Raw genomic sequence first — 11,293 nt, 5'->3', positions numbered from 1 at the left:
CAAGGCACAGCCCCTGTCAATGAGGCAATTGTGATGGTGCCGCTTTTCATTCAATTTTTAATGGGCTTTTCCAGCCCGTGATTTGGCTCCGCCCCCTGCCCGCCCCCCTCTTCAGACACTTTATCATTGTCACTGGGAGGCAGCGCTCTCGCTGCCTCCCATAGAGATTTAGCAGCATTGTCAGGTTAAAAATGATTCAAATAATACCAAGTATAATGTGTTATTATCTTTGTATTATTTTAATCATAATGACAGGGGAGGCACTGCCTCCCCTGCCTCCCCTGACTGCACGTCCTTGCTGAGAGGTCAGTTTAGAGTTGGTGCCTGCAGCAGCAGTTCACCTAACAGGAGGGCTACACTGGGCAGCCCTGAAATGCTTTTCTACAGAAGTTTTCCTATCTCTGGCTGGGCTGTCAGTGCTGTATGTCAGTGTGACATTCAGCGCTGCAGCTCCATCACCTCCCAAGCGATGTCACATACTCCTGCGGCCTGGTTCCTGGGTACTTGCAGTGGAAAAGTCACGGCTTAGGCACAGAGTTGCAGATCACTCTCCTGGTTCACGTGGCTGCTACAGGGAGAAGGTAAGAGGGTCCCCCAGTCGGGACCCGCCATTAAATCGCGTTCCGACCACGACCTAGGGAGACGGTTCGCAGAGCTGGTGTGGACACTGTCACTGGGCAGGGACCCCACTAGACCACCAGGGCAATGGAGCACAGGTTGGGTGTTCTAACGCCCTTTTTAATAAGGCTCACTAGTACCTGGGGTGGAAGTCCAGCATGGGGAGGCGGCACTTGACCTGTAGTCCCTCCCCTGGCCCAGGGCGCCATCTCCTCGCAGATAGCCCGCCCTGGAGCTGCCTCACTCTCTCCCTCACTTCCTGACTGAGACACTGAGCGCCATCTTCTGAGCATAGCTGCTGCAGGTCTCAGGGATTGCAGGGCATGGTCTCCCTTGTAAAGCCGCCTGTACACAGCGCTGAGACTTTACAAACACTTAAGTATCAGACAAGTCTTGATAGAGACTGCGATAGTTGAGAAAGAGTGTACCTTTTACAAAATATATTGTACGAGTATTCTGATATATCCTCCAGTCACTGGCCGCACTGTGATATATATATATATATATACATACACATATACATACATACATACACTAGTCCAGTGCAGCTTTATTGTAATAATAATTTCTGCATTCTCTGTGACTATGTGCCTGTATCTGCTGTGTGGTTTCATTCTCCGTGTTTGCGAGATATAACTGTCACTATATTCTGTACCCTTGGCTTGGTGCGTTTGGGTCTTATAATATAGTATTACACAGTATTGATAAAATACGTATATTCTACTGTGTTACAGTCACATAATACCAGGTTCTATCCGCAGGTATTGTTTTTTATCTGGCTTCATCATACTATAATAACCCTGTTGCATTTATCTCATAATGTCTAAAAGTGAGGGCAGTAAATCAGTGGAAGCTCCTGAATCATGCAGAGCATTGTCACGATCCGGGTATCTGGACGCCATTACCTGCCTTTCAGATGTCTCCTGAGGCTCGCTCAGCGTTCCAAGGCCGGATCTCATCTGTGTCCACATACTGCATATCCCTCCTGTCACGCTGAGACGCTGTCACAGCGGCGCCATGTTTGAATCCTGCATGGCGTCTCCTGTCCTCCGCGGCCTCCGCCGCCGCTCTTGTGTTATAAGTGCAGGTTGTCAGTGTGGTGTTCCATGCCTGCCGCGGCCTCCGCTGTCATCCACGAGTCTCAGCATACATCTGTCAGTCTGGCGTCTCCTGTCCTCTGTGGCCGGTGCCGCCATTACACTTATGTTTCCACATGGTTTCCCAAGCCAGTTTTCCCTCCAAGTTCTAACATGGGCGCAGCCATGTTGGATCTAATCACATGCTTCAGTTCCTCCAATCCACTGCCTGGAAATCTGCATAATTGCCCAGCCAATACCTGCATTGCTGCAGGTATAAGTATCCTGTGCCTGGGCCAGGAAATCGTCAGTGCTTTGTTTGTCATACCTTGTTCCAGTCTCTCTCTTGTGGTTGTGTCTCCAGGTTCCAGCTCCTGTCTCCAGCATCCACCAAAGAGACCCGCACCTGCCTACAATCCTGCGGTGCAGCCTGACTCTGCAGTCCTCCGTGGCTGATCCAGTTTCCAGCTTCCAGCTATTTCATCTGCTTCCAGCAGTATCCACTACCACCGGTAATCATCCTTCAACTCCTCTGTTTCCACGCTCCCTAGCATCTTACTATATTCACTCCGTGTTTCATCACCTGGCTGGTTCCACCCAGCATTCATTCAGTGACTTTATCATCTGGCTGATCCCATTCCGCATCCACTCCGTGTCTTACCACCTGGCTGGTTCTATCCAGCAAATACAACAGCTGATTCAAGTTACCAGCTTCATCTGTTCCATCTACTGGCATGTTCCTTGGATATCTTCACTACTACAGCCAGGCCTGGTAAGGTTATTCCATCTAAGGACTTTAACAGCTGTTCTTACCTACCAGTGTCCTGTGTAACCATTTCATGGTCAGAGTGCTCCAGGAATCATATTATTTATCATTGCCATTATTTACCTTGAATGCTGTTTGTTTACGTGGAGTCTGTTAATAAACTTTTATTTTGACTTTTACCTGGTTGTCATGGTCACACCTTCGGGTTTCATTTAAACACTTACATGTCCAGGGGTCTGATTAAACCTCCCCGGTTTAAGTTCCTCTCAGCCCCTACAACTGAGGCTTTCTCCTGTCAGCCAAAACCCTCAGTTGTGACAGTAAGCACTGACCATATGAATCCAGCCGGAGACCAGGATCAAGCGGCCAGGCCGATGCAAGAACTGGCAGCCCGACTAGAACATCAGGAGGCTGCACAAGGCCACATCATCCGCTGTCTCCAGGATCTCTCTACGCGGCTGGACGGGATTCAAACGACCCTCCGTGGACCTGGCACGTCTGGTGCGTCCACTACAGTGACACCAGCTGAAACCCCACCCACCTTACCCATTTCTAGTCCACGTCTTCATCTCCCAATGCCAGCAAAATTTGACGGATCTCCAAGGTTCTGCAGGGGATTTCTTAACCAATGCGAAATCCACTTTGAGCTTCAGCCTGGCAATTTCCCCAGTGACCGTACTAAAATTGCCTATATCATTTCCCTTCTCAGCGGCTCAGCCCTTGACTGGGCATCACCTTTATGGGAGAAGTCTGATCCCCTGCTGTCCTCCTATACGGACTTTGTGGCAACATTCAGGCGCATCTTCGACGAGCCAGGCCGGGTAACCTCTGCTTCATCTGAGATTCTCCGTTTACGCCAGGGAACACGTACTGTGGGACAGTATCTCATACAGTTCAAAATCCTGGCATCCGAACTGGCATGGAACGACGAGGCCCTGTATGCTGCATTCTGGCATGGCTTATCAGAACGCATCAAGGATGAGTTAGCTACCAGAGACTTGCCCTCTAAGTTGGATGAGCTAATTTCTCTTTGCATGAAGGTTGATCTACGTTTCAGAGAGAGAGCAACCGAGTGAGGAAAATCGTCTGCTCCAAAATCTTCTGCTCCTCCTCCTCGTCAACCGTCTCCATCCAAGGATGAGCCCATGCAAATTGGCTGTTCCCGTCTATCTCCCGCTGAGCGCCGAAGACGTCTCTCTGAGTCTCTCTGTCTCTATTGTGCAGCTCCGTCTCACATTATCAATGCCTGTCCCAAACGTCCGGGAAACTCCAAATCCTAGCTCGCCAAGGAGAGGGCCGGCTAGGAGTAATGATCTCCTCTCCATCTCCTCATGATTGTAATCTCCCAGTCTCGCTCCAAATTGCTCAACGTTACAGGAACGTCATTGCCCTCCTTGATTCCGGAGCAGCTGGGAATTTCATAACCGAAGCTTATGTTAAACGGTGGTCCCTACCCACCGAGAGACTTCCTTCGTCCATCTCCTTAACTGCAGTGGATGGCAGCAAGATTTTTGACGCAGTTATTTCTCTAAGGACTCTACCAGTTCGTCTGAGAGTGGGAGTTCTTCATGCAGAATTTATTTCCTTCCTAGTGATTCCAAGAGCCACACATCCAGTGGTTTTGGGCCTTTCATGGCTCCATCTCCACAATCCGTCGATTGACTGGACGACTACGCAAATACTAGCATGGGGTCCCTCCTGTGCTAAGACTTGTTTGTCTAAAGTGTTTCCTGTTTGTTCTTCTTTCCCCAGGTCGTCTGATGTTCCACCTCCTCCCTATCAAGACTACACAGACGTGTTCAGTAAGGCTTCTGCTGATATCCTTCCTCCTCATAGAGAATGGGACTGCCCAATTGATCTCATTCCAGGGAAGGTTCCACCTCGAGGCCGAACTTACCTGTTGTCTCTGCCTGAGACGCACTCCATGGAGGAGTACATCAAGGAGAACCTGGCGAAAGGTTTTATCCGACCTTCTTCTTCTCCAGCTGGCGCAGGCTTCTTCTTCGTTAAGAAGAAAGACGGTGGTCTGCGGCCATGCATCGACTACAGAGGTCTGAACGACATTACCATCAAGAACCGATATCCTTTACCCTTGATTACAGAGCTCTTCGATAGAGTCAGCGGAGCAACCATCTTTACAAAGTTGGATTTGAGGGGTGCCTACAATCTCATCTGGATCCGTGAGGGTGACGAGTGGAAGACCGCCTTTAACACCCGTGATGGACATTATGAGTACCTCGTCATGCCCTTCGGATTGAGCAATGCTCCAGCTGTCTTCCAGCATTTCGTGAATGAGATTTTCAGAGACATCTTATACCGCCATGTCGTGGCTTATCTAGATGATATCCTCATCTTTGCCAATAATCTAGAGGAACATCGTTACTGGGTAAAGGAGGTTCTGTCCCGTCTCTGAGTCAATCATCTCTATTGCAAATTGGAGAAATGTGTTTTTGAAGTTAAATCCATTCCGTTTCTAGGTTACATTGTGTCCGGTTCCGGACTAGAGATGGATCCTGAGAAACTACAAGCAATCCAGAATTGGCCAATACCCTTAACCCTCAAAGGGGTCCAGAGGTTCTTAGGGTTCGCCAATTATTACAGAAAGTTCATACGAGACTTTTCCACCATTGTGGCGCCTATCACTGCATTAACCAAAAAGGGTGCTAACCCGTCCAAGTGGTCTGAAGAAGCTACGCAAGCTTTTCATCTTCTAAAACAACGTTTCATCTCTGCACCAGTTCAGAAACGGCCCGACACCGACTCTCCTTTCATCTTAGAGGTGGATGCCTCCTGCGTTGGAGTAGGAGCGGTGTTATCCCAGAGGGCTAAAGATGGCCATCTACATCCTTGCAGTTTCTTCTCCCGGAAGTTCTCCCCAGCTGAGCGCAACTATGCCATTGGCGACCAGGAGTTGCTAGCCATCAAGCTCGCTCTAGAGGAGTGGAGATATCTGTTGGAGGGAGCTTCTCATTCAATCACTGTACTTACTGACCACAAGAATCTCCTATATCTGAAAGGCGCACAATGTCTTAACCCTCGTCAGGCCAGATGGGCACTTTTCTTTTCCAGGTTCGACTTTAAACTCCAGTTCTGTCCGGGCTCTCAGAATCGCAAGGCCGATGCCCTTTCCCGCTCTTGGGAGCAAGAAAACGAGTCAGAGTCTTCAGACAAGCATCCTATTATTAATCCGTTGGCATTCTCCACGGTAGGGATGGACTCTACGCCCCCACCAGGGAAAAGTTTTGTGAAGCCGCTGTTGAGGAAGAAGCTCATGCATTGGGCCCATGCTTCCCGTTTTGCTGGACATACAGGCATTGAGAAAACCCTCGAGTTTATCTCTAGGTCCTACTGGTGGCCAACTCTGAAGAAGGACGTCAAGGAGTTTATTGCCTCTTGCCCAAAGTGTGCCCAACACAAAGTTCCCCGCCAGTCTCCTGCGGGGCAACTGGTTCCATTAACTGTTCCCAGTCGACCGTGGACCCATTTGTCGATGGACTTTGTAACAGATCTGCCTATATGCAACAAGTTTAATACCATCTGGGTGATAGTTGACCGGTTCACCAAGATGGCATTTTTCATACCCCTCACCGGTCTTCCGTCAGCTTCCAAGTTGGCTCAAGTGTTTATCCAAGAGATCTTCCGACTTCACGGTCTCCCTGAAGAGATCATCTCCGATCGTGGAGTACAATTTGTAGCCAAATTTTGGCGAAGTTTGTGTCAAGCCCTCCAAGTCAAGTTAAAGTTTTCTACAGCTTACCATCCTCAGACCAATGGTCAAACCGAGAGGGTGAATCAGGACTTGGAGGCCTTCCTCCGCATTTACGTGTCTTCCTCCCAAGATGACTGGGTTCAACTCCTTCCCTGGGCCGAGTTTAGCCACAACAATCAATACCATTCCTCATCCTCCTCAACACCATTCTTCATCAACTATGGATTTCACCCTAAGGTTCCAGAATTCCAACCGCTTCCAGCAACTTCTGTTCCAGCAGTGGATGTCACCTTGCGTCAGTTTTCAAACAACTGGAAGAATGTCCGCGCAGCCCTGCTTAAAGCCTCATTTAGGTACAAGAAGTTTGCCGATAGGAAGCGTAGAGCGGTTCCGGCTCTCAAGGTGGGTGATCGAGTATGGTTGTCCACGAAGAATTTAAGGTTGAGAGTTCCCAGCATGAAATTTGCTACTCGTTATATTGGTCCTTTTAAAATTGAACAAGTCATCAATCCTGTTGCCTACAGACTCCAGTTACCTCCCTTCTTGAAAATACCCAGGACATTCCATGTTTCCCTGTTGAAACCGCTGATCCTGAATCAGTTTCATTCTACACTTCCTCCAACTCCTAAAGTTCAGACTCAACGAGGAATCGAGTATGAGGTGGCCAAGATTCTGGACTCACGTTTCCGTTACGGTCAGTTGCAGTATCTTATTGACTGGAAGGGCTATGGTTCTGAAGAACGCTCTTGGACCAATGCGTCTGATGTCCATGCTCCTGCCTTGGTCCGGAATTTCCACTCAAAGTTTCCTCTAAAGCCTAAGAAGCGTCCTGGGGCCACTCCTAAAGGGGGGGTGCTGTCACGATCCGGGTATCTGGACGCCATTATCTGCCTTTCAGATGTCTCCTGAGGCTCGCTCAGCGTTCCAAGGCCGGATCTCATCTGTGTCCACATACTGCATATCCCTCCTGTCACGCTGAGACGCTGTCACAGCGGCGCCATGTTTGAATCCTGCATGGCGTCTCCTGTCCTCCGCGGCCTCCACCGCCGCTCTTGTGTTATAAGTGCAGGTTGTCAGTGTGGTGTTCCATGCCTGCCGCGGCCTCCGCTGTCATCCACGAGTCTCAGCATACATCTGTCAGTCTGGCGTCTCCTGTCCTCTGTGGCCGGTGCCGCCATTACACTTATGTTTCCACATGGTTTCCCAAGCCAGTTTTCCCTCCAAGTTCTAACATGGGCGCAGCCATGTTGGATCTAATCACATGCTTCAGTTCCTCCAATCCACTGCCTGGAAATCTGCATAATTGCCCAGCCAATACCTGCATTGCTGCAGGTATAAGTATCCTGTACCTGGGCCAGGAAATCGTCAGTGCTTTGTTTGTCATACCTTGTTCCAGTCTCTCTCCTGTGGTTGTGTCTCCAGGTTCCAGCTCCTGTCTCCAGCATCCACCAAAGAGACCCGCACCTGCCTACAATCCTGCGGTGCAGCCTGACTCTGCAGTCCTCCGTGGCTGATCCAGTTTCCAGCTATTTCATCTGCTTCCAGCAGTATCCACTACCACCGGTAATCATCCTTCAACTCCTCTGTTTCCACGCTCCCTAGCATCTTACTATATTCACTCCGTGTTTCATCACCTGGCTGGTTCCACCCAGCATTCATTCAGTGACTTTATCATCTGGCTGATCCCATTCCGCATCCACTCCGTGTCTTACCACCTGGCTGGTTTATCCAGCAAATACAACAGCTGATTCAAGTTACCAGCTTCATCTGTTCCATCTACTGGCATGTTCCTTGGATATCTTCACTACTACAGCCAGGCCTGGTAAGGTTATTCCATCTAAGGACTTTAACAGCTGTTCTTACCTACCAGTGTCCTGTGTAACCATTTCATGGTCAGAGTGCTCCAGGAATCATATTATTTATCATTGCCATTATTTACCTTGAATGCTGTTGGTTTACATGGAGTCTGTTAATAAACTTTCATTTTGACTTTTACCTGGTTGTCATGGTCACACCTTCGGGTTTCATTTAAACACTTACATGTCCAGGGGTCTGATTAAACCTCCCCGGTTTAAGTTCCTCTCAGCCCCTACAACTGAGGCTTTCTCCTGTCAGCCAAAACCCTCAGTTGTGACAAGCATGCTCCAAGGATTTACCAATGGGGGAAGTGTTGAACGATGGTCTGTATATTACTTGTCATGCACCTCCCAGTCAGTCCGCAACTCCTGCATCTACTCAGGGGCCACCCTGGGCTGCGTTCACAACCCTGCTGTGTACTCTGGTGGAACGCCAAGTGTCCCCTATGGGAGCACCAGTGCCACTACCACCACAAATTGTCCCTATGGTTAATTCGCCTTGGGCGGAAAGCTTGTCCAACCAACTGCAGCAACTCAATCAGTCTCCGGTTAGACAGAAATCTACCCCAGGTCACTCCCATGTTCCTGGGTCTTCTAAGTGGGCTGCTTCCTCGTCACAATCCACAAACCTCTCTGATGTTTCATCTGAAGAGGAGGGGGAGCATACAGTCCTGTCAGACACCGAATCCTGTATTACTGATGAGGATTCTCCCTTGCAAATTGATGTCCCTGCTTTAGTGATTGCTCTTAAGCATATCCTACAAATCACTGGTGATGAGGATTCCACTACTGTGGAAAAGAAAACTGGTAAGTTTAAACTACAGAAGATGGTTAAAACTGTATTGCCCCATTCTGATCATTTAGTGGACATCAGACTGGAACCCTGGGCTAATCCAGGGAAGAAATTTCCTCTGCCTAAACAAGCCTTGGCTCACTATCCTCTCCCTGCAGAGTTGTGTAACAAATGGGAGACTCCACCCCTGATGGATTCTCGCATCACCCGCCTCATGGTGTTGTCCACTCTGCCTGTCACCACTGTCACTTCACTGAAAGAACTGACAGATAAGCGTGTGGAGGGATGCCTGAAATCTATCTATTCATAGACCCACTATAGCTGCCTATTGGGCTGCTAAAGGTATTGATGCGTGGGTTCAGGCATTAGAGGAAGAGCTGCCAGAGGATATTTCTGACAATGCAAGACAATACCTGTCTCACATTACCACCGCAGCCTATTACATTCAGGAGGCGTCTTCTGAGACGGGAGTATTGGCAGCCAAGGCATTAACCACGTCTGTCCTTGCTCGCCGCATACTGTGGTTGAGGTCATGGAAAGTAAACCTGGACTCCAAAAGACATTGAAGGTACTCCCCTTTACTGAGGACATTTTGTTTGGGGAAGACCTAAATAAAATTGTGTCTGATTTAGCAGCCGCTAAGACTGCTTTCTCCCAACTACTAATCCTTCTGCACAGAAGGCAAAAGGTACCACTTTTCATTCCTTTCAGCCTCAAGGGAAAGCAAAGGGTCAGTCATACCCGAGACAATCTCGTGCTCCCAAAACCATAAAGCCCAAGGTGATACAATCCTGGGCAGCCCATCAGCCTGCATCAAAACAGGACAAGCTTGCTGCATGATGGGGCGGGCCTTCCTCTAGGGGACCCCAGGGTGGGAGGCCAACTTCTACAGTTCCCCCAGGTCTGGTTAAAGACCACTTCAGATGCATGGGTACTGGAAGTTGTCTCTCACGGTTATGCTGTCTCCTTCAAGAGACGTCCCCCTTTACAGTTCTGCACTACGGCTCTCCCTTAAAGGCGCAAGCTCTACAAATGGTTGTGAGTTCTCTCCTGAGTACAGGAGTGTTTGTGCTGGTACCTCAGTCCCAGAGAGGCAGAGGTTATTACTCGACCCTTTTTCTGGTCCTGAAACCCAATGGGTCCTTCCGGCCTATGCTCAACCTCAAATCAATTGTGCTAGCTATGGAACCCAAAGACTATGTGGTATCCTTGGATATAGAGTATGCATATCTGCATATTCCTATTGCCATGTTGCATCATGCCATTTAGACTGGCTACAGCTCCTCGGATCTTCACCAAGGTCATGGCCATGACGACGGCCCATCTCCATCGACAGGGAGACAGAATCCTGCCATACCTAAATGACCTGCTGATTCTGATAAATTCCTTCGAAGTCCTCCTCAGTCATCTGCAACTGACGGTGACCTTCCTGCAAGCCCATGGGTGGCTAATCAATTGGAAGAAGTCCTCGCTGGCCCCAGCTCAAAGCATGGTGCACTTAGGGACACTCTTGGACACACACAGTCAGAGACTGTTTCTGTCTCCAGAGAAAGTCCTGACACTTCAGGACAGTATAAGATGCTTCCTTCGTTGCCCCAGAATGTCGATACACTCAATGATGCAAGTGCTTGGCCAGATGGTGTTGGCCTTCGACATGGTAGAGTATACTCAATTTCATTCCCGCCCACTACAACGGTTAAACCTTTCCAAGTGGGACGGCCTACCTCATCGGATCAGATCTCAAATGATCTCTTTGACTCCAAGGGTTCATCTGTCGCTGACCTGGTGGATCCAAGACCAGCAATTGAGCAGGAGTCATCCCTTCTGGATCCCCAACTGGGTCCTGCTGACAACGGATGCCAGTCTGAGGGGATGGGGAGCGGTGTTGGACCAAGGAGGAATAACTCTTCCCGAAAAACATTCTGGAACTGAGGGCAGTGTTCAATATCTCTTGCCCTGCCTCTGGTATGGAACAGGCCTGTTCAAGTACAGTCAGCCAACGCCACCATGGTGGCATACATAAACCATCGAGGCGGGACTCGAAGCCTCATGGCGATGATGCAAGTGTCAAAAATCCTTTGTTGGGCGAAACGCCATCTGCCACCCATATTGACAGTGTTCATTCCGGCCATCCTAAACTGGAAAGTGGACTTCCTCAGTCACCAAGACATGCACACCAAAGAGTGGAGTCTTCATCCAGAAGTCTTTAAACTCAAATTGGACAGGTGGGGCCTACCGGACGTAGACCTCATGGCGTCTCAACACAATTACAAAGTTTGGGTCTTCGGATCTTGGACCAGGGATCCTCAGGCAGCATTCGTGGATACACTGGCAGTTCCATGGAACTTTCAGCTCCCCTACATATTCCCTCCGGTGTCACTCCTGCCCAGGGTCTTATGGAAGTTCAAACAAGAAGGAGGAATGCTACTTCTAGTCTCTCAAGCGTGGCCCAGACGGCACTGGTTCTTAGACCTG

This window comes from Pseudophryne corroboree, chromosome 11, assembly GCF_028390025.1.
Source record: "Pseudophryne corroboree isolate aPseCor3 chromosome 11, aPseCor3.hap2, whole genome shotgun sequence".
Classification (NCBI taxonomy): Eukaryota; Metazoa; Chordata; class Amphibia; order Anura; family Myobatrachidae; genus Pseudophryne; species Pseudophryne corroboree.
The sequence above is the reverse complement of the archived record's forward strand: the minus strand, read 5'-3'. Positions refer to the sequence as shown.